Source organism: Calypte anna, chromosome 2, assembly GCF_003957555.1.
Source record: "Calypte anna isolate BGI_N300 chromosome 2, bCalAnn1_v1.p, whole genome shotgun sequence".
NCBI lineage: Eukaryota > Metazoa > Chordata > Aves > Apodiformes > Trochilidae > Calypte > Calypte anna.
The window spans coordinates 122,846,860-122,871,069 of NC_044245.1; the positions used below are offsets into that span (position 1 = coordinate 122,846,860).

General features: G+C 41.6%; 1 protein-coding gene across 4 annotated transcripts in view; it reads right to left on the reverse strand.

The window, feature by feature from the left end:
* PAG1 (phosphoprotein membrane anchor with glycosphingolipid microdomains 1) overlaps window positions 1-24,210 on the reverse strand; it is a 105,559-nt gene that overhangs the window by 68,242 nt on the left and 13,107 nt on the right. For all 4 annotated transcript variants that reach the window (XM_008493516.2, XM_030445341.1, XM_030445343.1 and 1 more), the window contains exon 2: window positions 11,807-11,866. The gene's annotated coding sequence lies outside the window, so the exon portion shown is untranslated. The remainder of the gene's footprint in view (window positions 1-11,806; window positions 11,867-24,210) is intronic.

The following is a 24,210-nucleotide window of genomic DNA, read 5'->3' on the forward strand; positions in this document are numbered from 1 at the left end:
CCTGAGCAAACATCCCATCCATATTCACACCTCCCAAGCTCCTGATCTGCAATATTGCTGAACACACACCTGCAAATGGAAGGGCTGAGAAATCTGATACTAAATACTAAGGAACACAAGCCCTCATATCTGTACTTCAGCTCAGGCATTCAAAAGTAACAGAAGTTTTGAGAACATTCCTATTAAGTGCTTACGTAATATTTTTTTTTACCTTTGCCATTTGATGACAACTTTCATTTTCCTCACGTGGTGCTGTGAAAAAGCCTATGCAAGTTGTGAAGCACTGAATCATCACAGTTATTTTCTCTTCCTTGAGTTAAGGTAGCATCTAGGAGTCCCAGGCCAGGATACAGGTATGCTGGAGTCTGTGCTCAGAGAGAGCAAAAAAGAGAGCTCTTGCCTCTGAGAGTCAAATTTAAACATATTAAAAGAAAAGGCAGTAGTGGGTATGGATGGCTGACAAGAAAGCAGGATGAAACAAAGAGGCAGCATCAGTCAACACAAGGGGCAGTGGCTGGAACACATCACTAACCTATTTTTTTTTCCTAGGGATTATGGCAGAGAAGACTTTAAGAAGGGATTTAAAAGGAGAAAATGAGGTTAAGTGCATTGATGTCTGCCTACAGCTCATCCTTAACTTCAGCAGTAGCAACAAATAAAGCCCACAGATGCTGTTGAGGATTCATTCACAGCAGGCTAATGATGAAGTTGATATTGCAGGAGAAATGAAGGGATCATGGAATCATAGAATGGTTTGGGTTGGAAGCGACCCTAAAGATCATCTAGTTCCACCCCCTCCTGCAAGGGCAGGGACACCTCCCACCAGACCAGGTGGCTCAAGGCCCCATCCAACCTGGCCTTGAACACTTTCAGCAAGGCGCAGCCACAATTTCCTTGGGCAGCCTGTGCCAATGTCTCACCACCCTCATATTAAAGAATTTCTTCCTAATGTCTAACCTAAATCTCCCCTCTTCAAGTTTTAAACCATTGGCCTTTGTCCTCTCACTACACACCTGTGTAAAAAGCCCTACCTCAGCTTTCTTCTAGGCCCCCATCAGATATTGGAAGGTTGCTATAAGGTCACCTCAGAGCCTCCTTTTCTCCAGGCTGAACAACTCCAACTTCCTCAGCCTGGCTTCATAGGGAGGTGCTCCAGCCCTCTGATCATTTTAGTGTCTCTCCTCTGAACACATTTCAGAAGCTCTATGTCCTTCTTATGCTGGGGACTCCAGAACTGGACACAGTACTCCAGGTGGGGTCTCACAAGAGCAGAGCAGAGGGGAAGAATCACCCCCTCAACCTGCTGTCTGTGCATCTTTTGATGCAGCCCAGGACCCAGCTGACTTTCTGAGCTGACAGCTTATGTTGGGCTTCTGGTCCACCACAACGTCCACGTCCTTCTCCTCAGGGCTGTCTGCAATCCTTTCTCCTCCCAGCCTGTATTCATGCATGGGATTGTCTTGACCCAGGTGCAGGACCTTGCACTTGGCCTTGTGGAACGTGCAGTTTGCACAAGTTCACTTGTCCAGCCTGTCACAGTCCCTCTGGATGGCATCCCTCCCCTCTAGCATGTTGACTTCACCACACACTTCGGTGTCATCAGCAAACTTACTGAGGGTGCATTTGATTTCACTGCCCATGTCGCATTCAAAGATGTTAAACAGCACTGGGCCGAGTACTGACCCTTGAGGAACATCCCTTGTCACACATCTCCATTTGGACATTGAGTCACTGATCACAATTCTTTGGGTGTGACCAGCCATCTAGTTCCTTACCCAATGAGTGGTCCATCCATCAAATCTATGTCATTCCAGTTTAGGGATCTGAATGTCCTGTGTGACAGTGTTGAATGCTTTGCATAGGTCCAGATAGATGACATCTGTTGCTCTGCCTTTGTCCACTGAGGCTGTGACCCCATCATAAAAGGCTACCAAATTAGTCAGGCAGGGCGTGTCCTTAGTGAACCTGTGTTGGCCATTACCAATTACCCCTTTGAGATCTGCTTGCTTTAGCAGAGCCTTCAGAAGGATCTGCTCCATGATCTTGCCAGGTACAGAGGTGATAGTGACTGGCCTGGAGTTCCCTGGGTCTTCTTGTTTTCCATTTTTGAAAATGGGGGTTATGTTTCTCCTTTTCCAATCAGTGGGAACTTCACCAGACTGCCATGACTTTCCAAATATGATGGACAGTGGCTTTGCAAATTCATCTGCCAGTTCTTTAAGGAGCTGTGGGTGAATCCCACCAGGTCCCATGGCCTTGTTCACCTAAAGGCTCTTTAGGTAATCTCAAACCTGCTCTTCATCTACACTGGGAGCATCTTTCTTTTCTCAGTCCCTGCCTTCGGCTTTTGTGACATGGAGGTTGTGACCAGAGTCCTTTCTGGTGAGGACAGAGGCAAAGTAGTCATTGAGTATCTCAGCCTTCTCCACATCTTGAGTAACCAGCTCTCCTGTTTCCTTCTGGAGTGGGCTCACATTTTCCCTAGTCTTCCTATTATCATTGACATAGCTACAGAGATTTTTCCTGTTGTGCTTAACCCCCCTTGCCAGATCTAATTCTCTCTGTGCTTTTGCTTTCCTAACCTGATCTCTTGCTTCTCTGAATACTTCTCTGTACTTCTCCTAGGTTATCTGTCCTTACTTCCATCCTCTGTAAACTTTGTTTTTACCCCTTTCAGGAGTTCCTTGCTCCTCCATGACAGCCTCCTGGCACTCCAGCCTGCCTTTCTCTTCACTGGGACACATTCATGCCAGGCATGCAGGAGTAATGCATATGGACCAACTTGAATATGGACCAACTTTCCTGGGCTCCCTTCCCATCCAGGTCTTTATCCCATTCAACCCTGGTAAGCAGATCCTTGAAGAGACTAAAGTCTGCCCTTTTAAAATCAAGTGCCATCAGTTGACTGTGCACTTTCCTCCCTGCTCTAAGGATCTTGAATTCTATAGTGTCTATAGTGAAGCCTAGTTTCCCATTAAGTTTTACATCACTCACCAGCCCATCTCTTTTGGTGAGAACAAGGTCTAGCAAAGCTCCATTTCTGGTTGGTTCCTCTACCATTTGGAAGAGGAAGTTGTCATCAATGTGCTCAAGGAACTTCCTGTAGTGCTGGTGCTTTGCAGTGTTGCCCCTCCAGCAGATGTTGGCATGATTAAAATTTGCCATAAGGACCATGGCTTGCAAGTGCAAAGCAGCTCCTATGTCTCTAAAGAGGGCTTTATCCACTTGGTCATCCTGGTTGGGTGGCCTGTAGCAGACCCTTTCTATGATATCACTTGTCCCTGACTTTCCTTTAATCCTGAGCCACAGGCTGGCAGCTCCTCATCCATCCCCAGGCAGAGCTCCATGGACTCCAGCTGATCAGTGATGCAGAGAGCAACACCCTCCCCAACTCTTTTGCCCTTTCTGTGCTTTCTAAAGAGTTTATACCCAGCCATCTCCAGACTCCAGTCACAGGATCCATCCCACCACATCTCAGTGATACCAGAACCATCACAGCCCTGCAGGCAGGCAGATGTGTAACTCATCTTGTTTATTCCCATGCTTTGTTTGTTTGAGGCATTTGAGATGTGCCCCCTTGGAAGCAGCCTTACTGGCAGGGCTTATATCTATGTGTACACACGCCTTCCTGTTGGTCTGTGATGCTCTTTCAGGCCAAGGGCATCTGTTAGTGCCTCTGTCTTTAGTGGGGTAAAAACTTCTCTTGTGCTGAGCTATCAGTTTCACCCCTGGCATCACCATGCCACCCCTAGGTGATCTCTAGTGGTCACAGCTTTATCCCCTCCCCCTGATGTGTAGACAGATGGGCCAGAGGGCCTCTGGGTATGAAACCAGAATGCTCCTTACTACCATTATTATAGGAGAGAGAAGTGAATATTACATAAATGCTCAGAGGAAAAAAAAAATTCTGCAGCAGGTTTGAAAAAGATAAAAGCTACACAAACTATATGTGGACTATGCTAGACAGTGCTTCATGACTACAGATATTCCTAGGGCTGGCTCCAAAACACCTCTCAATCCACAGACAGATCTGGAGGAAGAAATATGCCATATTCAACATCCTTCACAGCTGATTTTTAAGCCCCGGATATCATTAGCCAAGTTAGTTGTAGAAAGAGTTACTGTCTTCTAGTGTCTCCTAAAATATCTATGCAACAGTTGGAAATTTCTGTGTTCCACAACGAAGTTGGTCTTGTATAAAGTAATGTACTTGCTATTTCTGGTAGAAAATATTTCAGATGGTATTTTTTCTGTCACCTTGTTACCTCAGCCATTTTACAAAATTAAGAGAGCAGGGTAACTAGGGTCCATTTGAGCTCAGTAACAAACCTTGATCTTAAAACTCCTGTGTCCTTTAGCAGATGACAATCTCAACAACAGTGGTGCCTTTTATCCAACTGACCCAGGAGATGAACTCTTCCTGAGCTTTTGCAAATACCTGTTTTCTTTCGTGAGTTAAGGTGTTTCGCCAATGACACATTGGCATCAGGTAAATATTGTTTAGGAGGAAAAAGAAATAAAAAATAGAAAAAGGCAGCAGACATAATCTTCCCATACATGACCTTTATAACAGTCCTTTCAAAATCAACCAATTTTCATCAAATGTACCAGAAAGCATCAGAAGAAAGCAATTTTTGGAACACAACATCATCACAAAATAAGGGAAACTCTTTTTGCTGTGCTGCATTAGGATAAACCTTGACAATTAAATGTCTATCAAAATCCGGCTTATTTTTCATTTTTCACCTAGTGCTCTTCACTATGTTGAACCTGATAAGGATCAACACCACAAAGAAAGCCTGTAAGGCTCTTATAAGATGCAACTTCCCATACAACAATATTAGCCTCTAAAACACATTAAATGCATCATGTCTTAAAGGTACCTAGAGGAAAACCTTAGGTGACCAGCTCTGGTGTAGATATCTACTGTCCTAGTGTCCTGAAAAGCACTCCAGGCTGGTGAAGCAGAAAATGCATGTATTCATCTTCTAGTGCTTTATCTAGCGGTGGGTATTCTTCTGCTGTCAAAAGCACAGAGTTATGTTCCTGACAACAGTAATGACAGAACTAAATTAATAGAGTTCATAGAGGCAGAGAGATGCAATTCAGCTTTGGATGAACAAACTTCATTAACTGACTAGCTACCAGCTATCTAAATAGATTAAAAGAATTATTATTAGATCTGTAATTTAACAGTTTGGAGAAGTGACTTTTAAAGTCACTATTTAACATTCAGACATCCTTAATGCTATGCCATACATTTGTTATTAAACACTTGTAAAAACGTGCTTACTTGTAACTCTTGCAAGATTACAGCAGAATTCAAAAGCATTGTCAAGAGCAAAACAAAATACATCCATTTTTGAGAATTTACTATTTTCATTACTTCATGCTTTCATCAGATAGCAATCATAAAATCTGTGCTCATTTCAACATGTACAATGGCCCAGGAAAATGGCATTTTTGCTAAATTTTTTGCAGGTTAAGTCCAATGAAATTAGATTTTCAAATCCATGAAAGATAGGCTTGTGAAAAAACTGTAGTGCTTCTGCAATGCCATCTTCATATGCCAGAACACTAAATATGAAATTTTCTACATTTGATTTCTTAGAAGATACCAATATTGAATATTGAATTCAATATTGAGATATTGAATTTTCCCTTCTTTCTAAAGTCATACCTCTTCCTTCTGAAAAAGGCACTTCATGCTTCAGGCACTCTTACTTATTCTGGATGGAAGCAGATTATGCTGTCCCAGTTGAGTGACTTAAAATTGCATTTATTGTGCTGTTTCATGATTGAAGAAGTCAAAGCCTTCCCTGGAGAAAGCAACTATGAGGTGTTCCACAAACCAAATTTAGGGAATGCATGTTAACTTCTTAGGTTCATGAGGTCAGTGTGTGCCTTTGTTTCACTGTAGATAACATGACCTTCTTATTAACCAAGAGAAAGACAGTAACTTTTATATCTAAAGAGTACAAATTAATTATTATCTTATATTTTCCCTCCCCCCCTCAAAATATGCAAGGCGATTTTGAAATTCTCAACTCTGTATCAAAGAACATTCAGGTTCAAAGTCAAGTACTATAAAGTCAAGAAATGCCAAAACATATTTAATTCACCTCCCCTGTGCTCATACACTAAGATGAAATATTTAATTACATGATGATGTGCTATTTTTTTCAACTGTGTTATCTGTGCTTTAAATAACAAAAAACAAATTCCACAGTGGCCTGATTATACAAGATATTCGGATGTCTCTCTCATTTCAAATATAATACCTCAGATATAATACCTTAATAATTAATTTACCTCACTGAGAGAAGTATAAGGTCAGATAAAAATTTTCCTAAAATTTTTATTTTCAGTAGGCAAAACTTTTTTGGAAATAAAATGCACCTTCCCCCAGCAAATACTGCTTGATAGTATGTTGTGATATAGTTTTGAATGAAAACAAATCTCCTTTTGCCTAATTTTTTCCACACAGGTCTAGCTTATAAAAATATTTCAACTCACATTCTAAAAATACCAGCTATTAATTATTTTAATCTGCTGTACAGCCATCCATCTAACACTCAATTAGAGTAAGTGGTTATGAATCATGCACATTTCAGGAATGTCTGGCTTTTGGAACAACATTCAGGTTTTAAGACTTTATTGATAATATCTTACTTCCAACAGAAATCTACATACAAATGTGCAACTCAGGGCTTGAGCAGCAAGCCTGCTTTATGGCTGAGAGGTGTCTGGGCTTGGATAGCTGCTTTCAGTGCCTACTTCCACCTTGGCTCAGATAATTGGAGTAAAGATGAATGAAAAATTAGGCTTGCAGTTTTAATAGTAACTATTTGTTATTTAAATTTCCTTTTCCACACTGAACAACTGCAAGAACGTGTGCTCAGAATTAAAAGGCTGCTCTTTAGCATCAGCACATTGATTTCTTGGGGTCCTTTCAAAGCTTTTCACATTGTTTCTGGACTACAGCTCTACACCCCTCTAACTGCCTGTCAGACATCATTTCTGCTTTATGAATAAATTATATGACACCCAGGGGAGACGTTGGGCTAAGACAAAAAAATCAATATGTGTCTAGCACGTGTTAGGCAGTTGTTCAGCTGCCTCAAATATGTGGAGCAATTTTAATAACAAAACGAATGCTTTTCCAAACTGAGCTCAAAAGAGGGTTATTAAGAAAGCACTACTACTATGCCACTGTGCATCCTATTTGAAGGACAGTAATATTCTTCTCCTAAAATGTGAATAGATACTCTGATTGCAAAGTGGCTTGTCTACAAATTTCAAATATTCATGTTACAGAAATATGGTAGCAACTAATTTTTTACTCTGTTCCTCTTAGTGTAGTTTAGGTGCAAATCTGCATAGTAAAGCTGTCATTGCAACTGACTTGGTTTTTTTTATTTTAATAACATTGTCTTTTTTTTTTTTGTCTTTTCTTTTTTTTTTTCAGTGGGCCTGGAATCAAAAATAAACCAAGAACAAGGTAAATAATTCATTCATGCAGCTCTGTAATCACCGTAGTCACTCCTACAACACAAGCCTATTTTTTGAGTCGGTGCACTTCTAGTTCAGCCGCTCACCACTGCAGCCCCGTAGATGCAAACCCACTGCAGAAATATCTGAATAGCTCCACTTCTACAGGATGGGTCTAAATAAAACCTTAACTCCTGTCATGAGGTGGTTCTTTAATTCCTTGACATTATGTCCAAGAAGAGTGGGTCACCATAAGCACACCATATAGCCACCAGCACCACAGGAATTACTACTTGGTTGCTTTCCCACACTTTATTGAAGGTGGACCTGCACCAAGCTTGACTCCCGCAGCTCCTTCCTTCCCCCTGTGTGCATCCCAGCACCTCGAAATCTGGGGCAGTGCCAGGCAACAGCATTCAGCCACTGCTGACGGTACATCACCCTCCTTCTCCACTCACCAAGTCCAAAGTCTCACAGATCCTCTTCAAAAATGTCACCTTCCCATCATGGCAAACACTGACCTCATACTCAAACAGCGTAAGGAGGTAGCTGGGTTAATTTGGAACAGGGTGCTGGTGCTTACTGCCAGCAGCCCTCATGACAGCCATGGGCATCCAGGCTCAGCAGCACAGTCACACAAACAGCACATGAGGAAGAAAATGAAGAGATAAAGGCAAGACACCAAGCTACAGTCAGACCCACAGATGACCTCCGAGATTGCTGACCTCAAGTCACCAACATCCAGCCCAGGACATTGCTCTCAAAGGGTTTTTTTTCCCTGCTCCCCCATGTTATGTAGACCTTTTAGTGCAGATCTTCCCCTTGGGAGCATGCTGACAAGGCAGCTCCTCCTGTTACATTCAGCATAATGAAAAGCACAAACTTCATGTATTTATGACCCTTTCAGAGAGAGGAGCTGCAGCTGAGTGCCCTTGCCTGGGGGTGCTTACTCCTACAGGAGGGCTGGCCATCTGGAAGGGCAATCTAAGGAAAGCAGAGGGAAAACTTGACATCTCTGGGAAGAAAAGCTGCAGAGGTGCAGAAGCTACCACTGACGGTGGCAGAAATAAGAGATGTCTTGAGGCTCAGGCAAGCCACTGTAATGAAGCCCATTAGCATCGACAGATAGAAAAAGCTTTTTACCATCTCAAAGAAAGTGAAGTGATCCTAGGTGATCCTGCTTTGGCAGGGATGTTGGACTAGATGATCTCTAGATTCATGAGTGACTTCCAACACAGGTAGGCTGTCAATTTTAAGCCCCAAACCATGTGCCCCATGCACTGCAGCCACTCAAAGAGATTCACCTCTTCATCCCTTCCTGCTGCTTTCCTGCCTGCAGGCATGGTCAGGCTCCTGATGATGCTTCACCAGTTTTCATGAGAACTTGGCTATTGGCAAGCCCTCCCTCTCCCACTACGAGCACCTGGCCCACTAGCTCATACATTTTCCTTCAGCCACTCACCTCATGCCTGTGCCATGCCAACAACAGGCCAGAAAACCTGGAGCAGAGACAGAGGGAACACAGCAGACCACTGCGAAGCCCAACAGTGGCTGCCACATATCAAACCAGGCTCGTATATCCCTTTTTAGATGTAGGTTTTCCGTGGAGGACCTGCAACCACCTCAGCTTATCTGCTACAAAGACTTGTGCAAGAGACCCTTGCCCTGTTCCTCACCCCTCACAGGTCCCTCAACCCACAACACTTATCACAGGAAACTACCATTCCTCTCTCATTCTAGCAAAATGACCACACAACACCTATTTCTGCAAACCCTAGGGTGACAGGACTGCTTGACCTTTGACACTTGATTAATGACCACCTGACTCACGTTTTCTTATGATTTTTATGCCATTTAAATTTAACAATTATGCTTCCTCAAACCGACACTTGCTGTAACCTCTCTACCTTGATGTGGCAGAGCAATACCAACCTCAGGGAGAAGACCCATTTGTGCAAGCAGTGCCTGGAGATGTGGTTCCACACTCAGAAACCATCAGCAGCCTTGCCTTCCCCACCTCCACCTGAAGGTACTTCCTTCAGTCATTTTCTAAGCCATCCCTGTCAAGTGACCCATGGAGGGGTTGTTTGCTTTTACAGTCAAAAATCCCATGCAACCAGGCTGAGGTTTGATACTATTCCTCCATTCAAAACAGCTGATTGAAAGGCTCCTGTCCTCACCTTCCAGCCTCACTCAAGGCCAAACAGCTGTTTCTGGGTTGTACTATAATTAGGATCAGACAAGTACATCCATATTCTTATAAGACTCTACAACCTCAGTGGAAGATTCTTCTTTTTCTTGCTTTAAAATTCCCTCCTTCTTTCAAATGGAAAGATAATTTCCTGGACCTACAGTTGTATTCAGATGACAGTGTATCACCATCTAACACCAAGAGAGGATTATATGGCATGATAACCAGCTTACAACGTCTATTACAATTTTTGTTCAGGTTATCCAAGTCCTTTAGACACATATCAGTCATAAACACATTTTTATTGCAAACAGAATGTCAAAAATTATGATCTAGTTAACATGGAAGAGAGAGGAAAAAATCCCCCTCACTTTTCAGAGGTGTTTCATTTTCAGATCTGAATATCTTTTATAGAGAAATAGAGCTCAGAATGAAAACACTTTTAACTTTGGCAGATTTAAAGACAAATATCACAGTCCCCTGGTTTCCACAAGGTAGGATTTCAGACACATGACTGGTATTAAGTTGATTTTACATTAACTTTATCTGTAAGCTTTTAGATTTTCATGTTCATTTTAAAGACAAACACTACCAAGAAGCAGTACTTCTACAAATTGTATGTCAGTTATATTTATGCATCTCTCGCGGGGCTCAAGATTCAGGATTGAAGTATTTCTTTAAAATTAGCAGATAACCAAAAGAGACTAAGAGAGGGACCTGAGGTATATCTAAACAAACTCATACAACCAGTCACTGTAGCTCATGGGCTGCCTGGTCAGACAAGCTGTAGTAACCAAATATGTTACCAGAGATGCACACTCAGTTCCTACAAAGGAAGAGTTAACCCAGCAAGCTTGTCTGAGTAAACCAACTTTCCTTTAGGAAAAGCTAGGAACATGCAACAATGTACATGGTCAATGTAGTTACCTTGCAAGTTTTTTGTTTGTGGTATTATTAGTAGGAAATGACTAAAGACAGTGGTCTTCACTGGACATACTCGATACACAGAAGCCCTGATTCCCTGGAAAGTGTCAAGGCTACCACTGCAGCAGGAAAATGACTCAAAATCTTCCCAGCATTTCTCAACTTGACCACAAACTGCCTGCATTACACACAGCCAAAGCTTCTCAGTTATTAGAAACAGCCACCCAGCAAGGGCCATGATACTTCGAATAAAAATAACTGCAGTGCTTGAAAATTCACCATCTGCCAGGTGTCGGGAGATGTTAATTATTTAAGTGGCAACGCAATATAAATTTGATGTTGCTCAAATCTCATCGGAACTCCAGGAAATTAATACAACTGAAACCAGTCAGCATACTGACAACTTGATCTCATGGGTCCTTATGCAAAGGTACCGGATATGCTCTGCAGACTGCAAGCCCAGACTAACTTCCTAACCACAGGATTCTTTTCTCTGCCCCCAACAGTGGGATAGCTGTATGACTTGAACATGAAAGAGGAACCCACAGCTGTCTGTTTTGTTATTTAGTTTCTGTCCATACCCATGGAGACCTCATTTGCTATGCTTTGAAAACAGGCTTTGAAACAAACAAATGAAATGTATAGATCTGTGGCATCTACAGCAATTTGAAACAACTTTTAAAAACTTAGCAAAGTGAGCAAAGATGGTGAATTGTGATGAGGCAGTCACTCTGCTTCACCAGAAGGGATCCACTGACTGAAAACTCCCACAACCTGGGACAGGAAACCTGTGCCAGTGCTGCAGAGCACATGGTGATTCTTGCACAGCTCCAGGAAGACAACCAGATACAAGACTGGGCTGCCTAGGGGTAAGAAAAGACTTACTAAATGACCATATGCAAACCCACATCTGTCTGATTTTATCTTTCAGCTGGGACTGGTACTGCTGCTTTTTAAAGCAGGAGAACAACTGCATTTCCAAAATGTACCAGGTCTTTATTTTATACACCCACACTGGCAAGGTCACACAGCACATCAAGGATCAAGAACAGCTTCTGTAAAAGCTATGTGTAACATCGCTTCTACCCTGTTTAATTGCTCAGCACTGACACCTTCATAAATTACAGGGGTCTTCAGGAAACTGAACTAAAGCCAAGCTGACCACCAAAGGAAACATAAGGCAGTTGCATAAATAATTACCTTGGAGTCTCTGTAGAGCTTGTTGTTCAAGTGGTACACAGTATTGACAAATGTTTCCTCCTAGGGGAAAAAAAAAATAAATTCACAATTGTGAATTCAATTATGCCACACCACAATAATATAGCCAAAAATATACATTATACTCTTTCTTCAAATTTACAATCATATCGAGATAAAAGTATTTTAGAAAAATTATTCCTTCTTGTATTTAAAATACTTGAGAGTAAATAACAGGCTTTAAACTCCTTTTAATTATTTTTGTCTGTTTACCATCTTTTGACTGTCAAAGATCTGATAAAGAAGTTAGGCTGAGAATCAGGATGCTTTTAATCTCCCATCTCTGTAATGTTGTCAATAATAATGAATTTCAAAGACCAAAGAAAAATTAAAGGCTCCTTAAAAAGGACCTCTGTTACTATACATGTAAAGTCAGGGTAATTCATACCCATGCCTTGACAATATCTTCAGAGAAATGATGCAACTGCTTGGGTTTTATAAGCAGAAACTCACTGTTACTTAGTAATTGTACTGGTTTGGTATTTAAAAAAAGAGCATCCAAGTCAGTGGTGAGAGATTCACCAAGAACTGAAAGAGGTAAAGAAGTTGCAGACTTCCCATTAGCACCAAACTTGTGACTTATACTTTCAGTTATGGGACAACAGAACAGCCATGTGGTTGCAATCAATCCTACAATGCCTACACAATAAAAATGTCAAAAATCTCAAACTGTTTTTCTCTCCTTTGCCTGCATGAAAAATTAAACTTAATGCAGTTTGTAAACTGACTCAGCTAAGAGAATGTACCTTCCTTTGCCTGGATGCTTATTTCAGATTTAAAGGGTCTTACACCATTATCTTTGTAGGGAACTGCCTTGCTATAGCACTGTAAGCCTACTTTGGTTTAAAGTTAGAGTGATAAATAAATTAGGCTGCATAGTGCTAACTAGTAAGATTAGGAAATATAATTATCACCAAAAGAAGATACCATTCCTGAAAATACCATTAATTTTCAGGAGAGACTCGAGTCTGTAAAGCAGCTTAAGAAATCAGAGCTACTGTCAGGCTATCTGCTTGCTCAGACCACAGAAGTATATACTGATTCAATTACTCTCTTTTGACATAAACCCAAATTAAAAGTGGTGTAAGCATATAGTACAACTCAAACTTTTTGCATGAAGATACAAATAATTTCCTTTCTGTAAGCAGTAACCACTTGCCATGCCTATTCAGGCCACCCCCCATCCAGCCCCCCCCCTTAGTGGTGTAGTCTACTAAAAATAAAGCAGTGCAAGCTCCTGGAGAACTGTTGCTTAGCTACATTCTCAATTATCACAATGCTGGCCTTACTCATTCAGTGTCAAGGTCAAAGCAATTGTTTCTTTACTTTAATGAAATATCCTGTTTATAAAAATCTTATCTGTTTCCTGCTTGCTAAAATATTGCACATTTCAGTCAATCATTGCTGGCTTGCCCTTCAGAGACATGAAGTGTGAGAACACAACTGGTAATGTTAATTTTTGCCCTTAACAGAGAGCTTTTTTACCCACTCCACCCAGAATGCCAAGAGCCTCACACTGGCACACAGGCAACCAATTACACCAACACTTTTTTCCTTCTTTACTGTAGCCAAGCAAGTAGGGCAGAAATGCAGTAGTTGTATATTTATTCTTATTATTCCCCCCCCAAACCAAAGCAGCTATTTTTAATTAGCATGTATCTCTAGTCACTGTTCTGGGAAAGCTAAACCAAAGAAGGAATTGTCCCATCAGTTTGAAACACAAGAAGTTTTTGGTTCCTCTTTGACTTAGAGGGCAGGTGTTCAGCTGCAAAGACTTTAATTTTTCCCCAAGCTAGTCCAGGCTCCTGAATATTTCATAGCCCCTGAGAAATGCAGCTGTAATCAACTTGCAAATAATGAAATGGGCAGTGATAACAGAAGAGAGGTAAAGTGTGCCATTAGAAAGCATCAGTGCTTTGGCTGCTGCTGCAGTCTTGCTATAACAATTTATCAGGTTAATTGAGAAAAAAAAAATAATAATGCTATCATGCTATCAACTATGAAAAAAAAACCCAAAAAAACCCCAGAAAGCATCTCAGCCAACATGAATAGGAGAGGCAGAAAAATCAGGACTGCCAAAGGACTCACATTCAAGACTGAAACTCCATTAAACGTATTAATCACATGCCAGCTACATACAGCCATCTTAGGGTATTAATCTAAAAGTCAGTTTACAGATGTTACTTAAGACAGGAAAAGTTTCATAAATATTAAAATCAATATTTAAAGAAAATATTTAAAAAGCAGTAAACATGTTCATTTTAATCAAAGCTTACAGAGTAACCCAGCTGCTGCCCTAACTTCCTTCTAACAGGATCTTGAGGTTTTTACATTTGGAACCTCAGATGTTTACAGTGTCTCCTCTGTATTGTTTGGTGCTGGCAACCATCTAAAGATAGTGAAATACCAACAGTGAGAACACTGAAATGGCATTTCCTGAAGATACAACATGAGCTATGATTAAGAATTTCATGCTGAAAACCAAGACTGAGCAACAGGTGAAATGAAACAAGCAGTGATCACATGGATACCAAGATGTACCTGTGAATTATGCAGGGAAGCTCCATGGGAAGTAATTCTTCATCTCACTTCAGAAACCCCATCCAAAACCTGACTCTCCCTGATCTGCCCCAGGCTTCTGAGGAACGAAGCACTGACTGCTTAAAAACCCCAAGTTAAGGTCACAGATGAGACTTCAGTAGTTATGTGGTTAAAAGTGCAAGTTCAACATAAGGAACCACATGGATGGACATTGATACACCTTACATGAGTATTTCCTATCAGCTAAGCTGGCTGCTACAAATCTTTATGAATTTGGATGGAGGTGTGAGTCAGGCTACTAACTCCACTCTTCTCTGGAAGGATAACCACGGATAAGTTGGAAAAGGCAGAAAGCTGTCTAAACCTCCAATGGTGCAGCTCTGAACCATTCCCGTATTTCCTATCACTGGATACCAGAGAGAAGGGATCACCTTCTTCTCTGCTTCCCCTGCTCAGTAAGCTGCAAAGAGCAATAAGGTTGCCCCGCAGACTCCTTTTCTCCAAACTAGACAAACCCAGAGTCCTTAGCCACTCCTCACGGGACATTCCATCTGGGCCTTTCACCAGCAAACAGCTGGTAAAAGCTGTTTCTACATTGATTTTTACATGATGTGTACCTGTAGGGAAAAGCAGATGAGAAACAAGCACTTTCTGAAGAATAAACACAGAGCTCCAGTCACATCTGCTGGAAACAGCAAAACCCCCTAAAAGTGCCTTGTGGCAAGTGGATCTTCCTCCTACGGACCGGAACATGCTCCAGTGCAGAAAAGGGCAGACGCTGTCATCCCCAGCACACATTTCCCCAGGCACCCGAGGAAACTGGGTTGCAGCGGCTGCACTGGTCTTTCTTGTCCTCCCTCCAAGCAAGGACTCTTACAGCTGCCTTCTGACAGATACATGGAGGTAACAAGCCAAAGGGGCAGGCAATCCACAGCAGGGTTATGTTGACTCCTTTAGTTAACTCCTCATATTCACAAGAATAAGCTGAATGTTATTCCTACAAATTAAAGGAAGGTCTAGCTACAGGACTGAGGGCAGGTTCACATGCAACACCTGCATGTAGCAAAGGGAAGTCCCGACAGAGGAGGCTGCACAATGGTATTCTGCAAAAGCACGTGCTTGAGAAAGAACCTCTACATGCAGGAAAGATTTCATTCAGTGTTAGCTTGTCATCTTTTACATGTTTCAAAAAGTAGTTCATAGAAACTCCAAGAATGCAAGCAAATTGCAAAAGAAATATTAATGAAGTTGATACATACATCCTCTTCCTCTGATCCCTTTGTGTCTGCCATGTTCTCTACACTGGTACTCCATATTTTAATTCCTTTCTTCACTGGCAACAGACACAGAAAGTGGATAGGTTTAATACAGCCAACGAAAATCTGCTGCACAGAAGTTCAGTGCAGCAGTAGGAAATGAACTCTAAAATCTCAGAAACATTATCTATCACTCTGAAAGAAAGTGGTGTCTCAGGGTGATACTGCACTGGAGTAATTCCCATGCTTTGGTAATCAAAGGACTCCTCCTAGTGCTATCTTCCATCTGCCAGAGAAGAGATCACACAGACAGATCTTCCAGCCATATGGAGTCACCAAAAATTCACTTGATCTATCAGAAAGCTCAGACATAACTGAGATGCAATCATTCATATTCTCCTGCTCTCTCTCCTACAAATACCCAAAGATAAATTACTCAAACTTGGATTTAGACTTTAAATGTCACGGGAAAATCTTATGCAGCTCATTTTTCCTTTCACTTTTTTCCCTACATGAAAGAATTATTAACTCACCGGGGATCACATCTTCCTTTCATTATCTGGGAAAAAGTACAACATGACAGACAGACATTGTACAATATAAGGTGGAACTGCTTTCCAAGTTTATTAATTAGAGATCCAAAGATCAACTTCAACAGTTGTGAATTTTCTGCAGTATTGCCAACCCTCTTCTGCATATCAGCATCCCAATCTGAGCCTTCTTATAAAACAGGAAGGCTACAGTGATACAGGGTAATATGTGAGGTGTCTTTTACCTTTTCTAATTTACGTATATAGATCTAGCCTTGGAGCAAAAATGATTAAGAGATGTATACACACACAAACACACACAGAGTACTGCCCTCAACAGACTCAAACAATACCCAGCTCCAAAGTGGGACTCTCAGTCCTCAACTCTTACAAACCAGCGAGGCAAGCAGCAGCTTATGCATCTCCTCCTTGGACAACTGATTCTACTGAGAGCCTTGTAAAATCTGAAGCATTATACTCATTTTTCACAAGAGTAAATTGCTTGCCAACATGTTGAAAAAAAGGACTTGGAAGGCTGTAATGGCATTTTCTGATGGTAAGTACCAGAGGTAAGGCCGGCAGCAGTGCTGCTTATTACAGCTGCCCGGCATTTCACCTTTTTCAGAGTAATTTTCAATTGTTAAAAAATGCAGCCTCAACCTAGGTGTAATTTGAGGTATCTTCATTAAAACGATGCATGTTTCTGAAAATGAAGCAAAAGAAGAGTACTTTTCACTGCCCAAATTACAAGGTGTTGGCACTCTTTGAGAAGCTCAAGAATCTTTTACCCTTTGAAGCAGGGACTTGCCATGTCTACTAAAAAGCTTTATGTCAGAGAGGTGCTTTCTACTGTGTTCTGAAATAGGCAAGGTAAATCCTGTGAAAACAGGGACAAGAATTAGGAAATAGGAGAAGAGTAAGGAAAAGTGGGGAAAATTGGGACCAAGAGATATGCAGAGAAGATGATGGGTAAGAATAAGCAAGGAAATTTGGCTGGTGAGTCAGGGAAAAAAGTTGGATGAAGGAGGGTGAGAGACTCATTCTAGGCAAAAGCTAAGGAGAAAAAATAGGTGAAAAAGGAGAGCAAGATCGGGAATTATTTGATGAAAACAGAGTGAGATAAGACTCATCCGACATGCAGCTGGTACCAGTAGAGATTGGCACCAGCTTGGCAGAGATAGAATGACAGATATAAAAAGGCAGCAGAAGAGACCTGAGAGGTTGCATGGGAGACTGGCAACAATGAGGAGTGAAGCCAATGACAGAAAAGCAATGTAAGTCCTTTTGGGCAGAAGAAGAAAATGTATAGATTGCTAGAATGTGAAAAGGGGCTGCAGGGGAAAATACATCTAGGAGATCTGTAAGAGTGAAGAAAAGAGGCAAGAAAAAGGCTTAGGAAATGACAGATAATATAGAAGTAGAAAGTAACAAGTCTAATCAAAAGCAGAAGGTCAGAAGAGACTTTTTGGCAGAACTAAACAGAAGAGTCTGTACCACTAGATTATATTCCCCTTCAGAGCCAAGACTGTGAAGAAATGCAGATGTGCAACCACTGTAGAATAGACGCATTTGGGATAACTGGGTTAGAACATATCTTCTGCTTCACCTAATTTCTCTCCTCTGCTGTGATCAATAGCACAAAGCTGTAGAGTAATAAAATGGAGAGTAATAAAATGTTACAGGATAGTTTCTTCAAAATACAAAATGATAATGTTCTGTGCCTGTTAATTATATGATATCAGCCTACATAAGCTGTAGATTTTGTTCAGACTTTCTTCTTCAGACATGCCAACCACTCTAGGGTCTGCCACAGGGAGTCCTTACTCCCCACAGAAAACCAGACTGACCTGCCCCATAACCTCACACCCAGCATCTGTCTGAGGCTGTAAGGACTCAGCTACAGCTCTGCAGGGTGCTGACTTCTCCCATCCTTGCACTGCTTCCAGCATAGCTAGTGCTCTCCAGGTACAACCAGAGGGGTGGGATAAATGGCCTTCAGCTTCTGCTGGATATGACCTGGACAAGGCTGGTGATCTGCATGCAAGGCAAGCAGGATGGGTGGCCAGATCTTTTTGGTGCTTCTGACTTAAGGAGAAAAAACAACTGCTTAAGTGAACAAAGGTTTAAAACCTGCCTATCTCAGTCAGGCACTCCTGTCACTACAGCCCTCCCCAGGTGTGTGGGGCTCCCTTTGAAGCCTACACCCAGGTGCTGTTCCTGCAGAAACTATGCTGCAAAGGAAGGAGTGAGTCAAGAAGGCAGGGACACCTGCCTCAGCCTCATTCTGATGGGTCACATGCAGTGTATACCCAGATCCAAGTTCTCCTGGGTCCAATAGTCTACATGTGCCCTTAATTATTTCCATGGTAACTGATAGGTACACAACCACCCTCCTTATGCTGTATTCTCTTTCTGCATTTTAATTTATGGAACTGGAGTGCACAGCCCAGGAAAAAATGTCTGTGAGATTTATTTCCTTATTGAAAAAGCTGCAGAAGTTATGCTGCTGATGGCTCCTGCTAGAGTTATAGCTGCATCAGGGTAAAATACTGCACTGAAAACCTTTCCCATGACCCAGTACGGAAGTAGCTTTTAAAACAACTCAGCAATAGACTTAGATGTCAACAGCAGTCTCTTAGCTACTGGGAAAAAAAGCGTATGTGGGAGACTTCACCACTGCCTGGTGCAGTTGTTCCAATAAACTCTGATTTCATAACATCAGCTAAAGCAAGTTCAAGGGAAGATCTCTGAGCAGGAGGAGATATAGGAAAGGCAAAAGAACAATCAGCAGTCATCTAATAAAATAAAAGCTGATTTCCTGGTATTCCACTTACTTGTGAACTGATGGTTCTGTGCCTATATCACCCTTGAAGCCCCAGGCAATGCTGGGTTTTTTTTCAGTCCCCACTTTAGCTAGGGAAGCCCAGCTGTTACAGATGCTGAAACTTATGATAAAAGAAGATATCCAACAAGAATTTACTATATTATGCATCTTGAAAGAAGTGCAGAACTTGAGCCTCTTACTCCAAACACTGCGCAGTATAAAACCCACACTATTAAAAGCAATAATTATTTCCTTCAAAGTGAGATACAGCAAGATGAAACTAATAAATTGGTTGGCAGCACAACAGCCAAAGTGCTCTTTTCCCTATTAATTTAGAGCCAACTGCAAGGCACTGAACATATGTATATATTTAAGAGTATTACCCAAACACAGCTCCTACCTTTGTTCTGATGGCTCAGCACTGGCCAGCACAAAGCTGCTGGGGGAGGAGAGAGAGCACAGGGGAGGATCACTGCATGCTACCATTTCAGCATACTTGCCTTTAATCAGGCAGTACAGTTCAGAGCGAGTTCAAAAAAAGCCATTTAAAAGGAGTAAAACTGAACAGTAAGAACATTTACCTTTTATCAGAACATGATTGATGAGGGACCCCTGCAAAGCATCAGACAACAGCAAGGCAGTTTATCTGCTATCGATAACCTGGCATTCCCAAGCCATCAACAGCCATTTGAATACTCCTAAAGTAAATTTAGCTTCATCTTAATTATTTTCTATATTGAAAGACCAGGGACATATTCATGGATGTTTATGTAATGGCAAGAGAGTATAGTATTGTATGGTTTATTACACTACCAAAGCAGAATCTTGTTCAGACACTGCTAGTGTATAATTTCTGTCTCTCTAAAAGCTGGAAGGTAATCATTAGCATGTTGAATCTGGCAAGTTCATATTCTCTATCTGGTAATTATAGAAAGATGGAAAAGCCTTCAAAACCAAAATACCCCCTAACGTCTGCATTTACTACATACCTGATCAAAATACTATCACTGTTACATAAATTAGCAGATCTTTCCCATAAACCATCATTCAAAACACATTAACATCTGTGTAAAAAGCATTAAATAATTAATTAATAGATACCAGACCAACTGTATTTTATCTTTCCTTCCAACTCCAAAAATATAAAAGTATGCACTGACAACCTGAATGCAGGAAAACATTTTACTGACAGTGATGACAAGCTCGGCCATGTGGTAATTTGTTGGGCATTACTAGCCCAGCAGAACACTACAATACAGCTCAAATTTTTCAAAATATGTCTGCCATTAGTCAATGCTATTCATACTGTGGCAGCATCAACACACTAAATACACACCAAAAGATAATCCCTTCCTCTGGAGACTGCTGTAGAAAAGGACAGAAAGATGAGAGACAGGGGAGCGGGTTAGGGCATCCATATGCATACATTACAAAGCAAAGGGGATGACTGGCCTGTGTCTCATGGCCTTGTTTATTCATGCTTCAGGTAAATGGGAGACAAGGTGGTGCCAGGAAGATCTCAGAAGCTGGGACAAGATGGATACAAAAGGAGCTGAAAGAACAGAAGGAGAAGACAAAGAGAGCACAGAAAGTGAGGCCAGAGGAGACCGTGAATGAAGAAGTTCAGCCAACAATAGCAATCGGGGCAAAAAAAAATACAAATCAAGGTTAAAACCCTGGGAGCAGAGGGGTGCAGGTAAGGTCTATGAGGTGCTTTAGTTGTTCTGGTCTTGGGAAGGGGCTTCATGCACCCCAGCATCTGACAGACCCCTGGCAGACCTACATCATAGCCTGAACAACACCAACCAAATATCTTTCTGGCTTACACACCATTTTAATTATGCCAGTTGTGCAGGACCTGGGCAGGCTGTCCCCACAGAGGCCATCTGCCTGGCTCTGGGCCATCACAGATAACTGGGGTGTCCCCAGAGAGCCCCATTCAAACCCCAGCTCTTGCTCCAGCCCCCACTTCAGCTTTAACAACACGCCTGTTTTTTTTATTTTTCCAAAGAAACCTTAATATAAGGTAAGACTACAAAGGCTGCAGTAAAAGCACATGAGGACACACATCCTGTTCCCCGCCGATTCCCAAAACTATACCAACAAACAAATAGATTCAATTACCAAGGTTGACTCCAGCCCGATTCAAGGGGATTGGTACATGTGTTATAACAAGATGCTGGAGCTGTCGCTCGATCACATTTACATGAAGAAATCATTTTATGCAAATCTCTTCTCCACGAGTGAAGGCCATGCAGGAGAAGAGAAACAGCACGGTACAGAGATTCACCATGCACAGCAGATGGGCAATTTAAGGCACATCATACAGTTCAGTTATACAAGACATATAACCTGAGGAGAAAGCGTGTAGCTTCCAAGTCATAAATTATTTATAAATAAATACAGCCTTCTCATGAAATATCCAAAAGGCCAAGCACCCATTTCCCCCATTATTTTTTCCACTTTCACAAATCAGAAGGAAGCTGAAGAAGAAAATCTCAGCAAGGAAGAGGGTGAACTTAAGATGGTGGAGTTAGTTGTGAGCTTGCAGACAGGAGGGCAGGGACTGAAGGCAGGAGGATTGCTGTGCCCAACCACCTAGGAGTGAAGCAGCAGAAGGCAAAAGGAGGGAGCTGGAGTGGGCTGAGGAGTGAAACTGTCCCCCTGGGAGCTCACACTCTCCCAGGACTGTCACTGACAGCTTAAAATCACTACTTGCTATCCAACAAATATTTCAGGATTTTTTAAGAGAAATTCAGTGCTCAGATTCACAAATCACAGTAGCACCATCCATACACATGGTGTACTCTGTCAGCAGCATTGCCTCTTCAGAGGGCTGGCCAGGCTCTGAACAATACAGGGTGACACCTTCGTTTTCAGTTCTCCAGCTTCACTCAGCACATCTGTTGGAACACGTCAGCAGTTTAACACTTTCTGATCTTCATTACCCAATGCAGCACCTGCCCAAATTCCCCTGCAATGACCAATCCAAATAGCTTTTCATTTTCCTGATGTCCTGCCTGGTGACCCTCCATGCCCATCAGTCCAGACGCCCACCTTTTGATAGATGTGCAGTTCATCATTTACTTTCATGTTGAAGACTCTTTGCTCTTCAAAGACCTTTGGGGATCTTTTCAGATCTTCAGGCTCAGTTTGCATTTAATTCAACACTGTCTGCCTGGATGTTTTTTGTTGCAGTTCTTAGGGGCAGGCACCCATATGCTTGAGGATATCTTTGTAGTCTGAGTAACTCCCAACCTTTGTGCTTTCAGCAGACCAGTGATTCTGCTTGCTAATATACAGATGTGTTACGTGACTTTTACAATATGTTTAAGCAGCCTCCCATGCCAAGTTTCTCCCTCCGACCTTCTCTTTCAGGCATGGAAAAGGTGTCTAAAAAGTTAACAGATAGATGTATGCACGTGTTAAGTCAGACCTTTTCTGAAACTCTTCAAAGTTTTGGTATCTCTGTTCTTTATATTGCAAATGGTGAGTTTGTCTAAAAGCAATGGGAGAGTAGTATGGTAGTTTTTTAGTTCACTGCTCAGGCTACACATACATTATAAGGCAAACAAAATACACAACACACAAACCCCCCTTGATTTATCTTATTAGCTACATATTGCTGCTACATATGAGTCAGCATTACTGACTCATATCAATTAGCTGCAATAGAAAGATGTAAATACCTGACTATTTCTACTCAGTTTTAGGAGTGACATGATTTATATGGGCAAAAGTAAAACCAAACATACTTCTTGCATAATAAAGAGAAAATCTAGCACCAAGTGTCATTTCATCCCTGCCATAACTTCTCTGCACCAGGGATTTGCATGTATAATCACTCTCAATCCAAAACAAGACATGAACATGCAAATTCCAAAGTCATAAGAAATCTCCATTTTTAGTTATAAATATTCTCATATTGTTCATGTAAAATTTGGCCTGTCAACTTCACAACATTTTGGTCAACAATAAAGTTTGCTTCTGAACCTTCCTAAATATTTTTAAATATTTTAAATGAATTGAAATGCCGTGAGTTCCAAATTTCCCAAGCATTTTTGCTTCCCACGATGGAGATTTTAGGTACCAAAAACAAAGAACAAGATCTCGTTTCTCTAGGAAGGAATATCTGCCTTGGTTAAACATGTTCCTACCTAAGTCTACATCCACCTTCCAGGTTAAGTATTCAAAGAAGAAAGTTTACAGCTCACTAAGGTCTTCACTACTCTATCACACATACAGCTGTCTCTTTTGAAGACTCTAATATTGCAAGCATATTCAAAACTTAAGCAGACCCAATCTCTCGTGCATGTCATTAAATGGGGAGGATCTGCACACACATCCCTTGGATGTCACCCTCTCCTAAGAAGGGGATCACTCATTCTGATTTGGAAAAATCAAAAAACAAGTGTTAAGACCGCACCTCTTCCACCTCAAAAAAGCTTTATCCCTGACCTAGAAAGCCTCCTATGGTCTCCAAGAATTGCACTAGCACAACAATATTTAGACTGAGAAAACAGAACCCACGTATCTTGGACCAGGCTCTGTGAATTATCAAAAATGATGAACAGGAAACAAATTTTTATGAAAAACACTTCGGTCTTTATTTTGCAAACAGAGAGTCAGGGGACAAAACCAAACTGGACATCAACAGTCAAAGGATAACTCTGCAGCTACTGCACTATGGATAAGTATTAAAACTATGCCTGTAATTAATATAAAATCAGTCTGCAAGCCAAAATGAGAAGGCAAAGGTCACTGATAACACCCCCACTGCTCCCACATGCACAAGAAGCAGTACATTTGATGAGGTTTGTTTCCAGACAGCTGTTCGCTTGCCAGGAGGATGACACCTGGACTGGCACGTGGTACTTGGCACTGGCACGGTGTGGCTTGTAACAAAAGCCCACTCTGTGGGCTGGTGCTGATAAAATTCTGCTGCCTTGACTCTTGGATATGAAACTGCTTAAGGCCTATTAGTAGGACAGCTAAGCTCAGCACCTCATCTGCTATTCCATGGAGGCACATGGGACACCAGGCTAGCTAAAAAAGGCTCGGAGACAGAGCTAGTAAGAACCAGGCTTTAAAGGAAAGGAAATACTTAGAAAAATCAAGACAAGAGGCTTGCAGAATAAGTGTTATTTGTCCAAATCACTGCAAAGAATGAGATTTTTCCTTATTTTTGACATATGT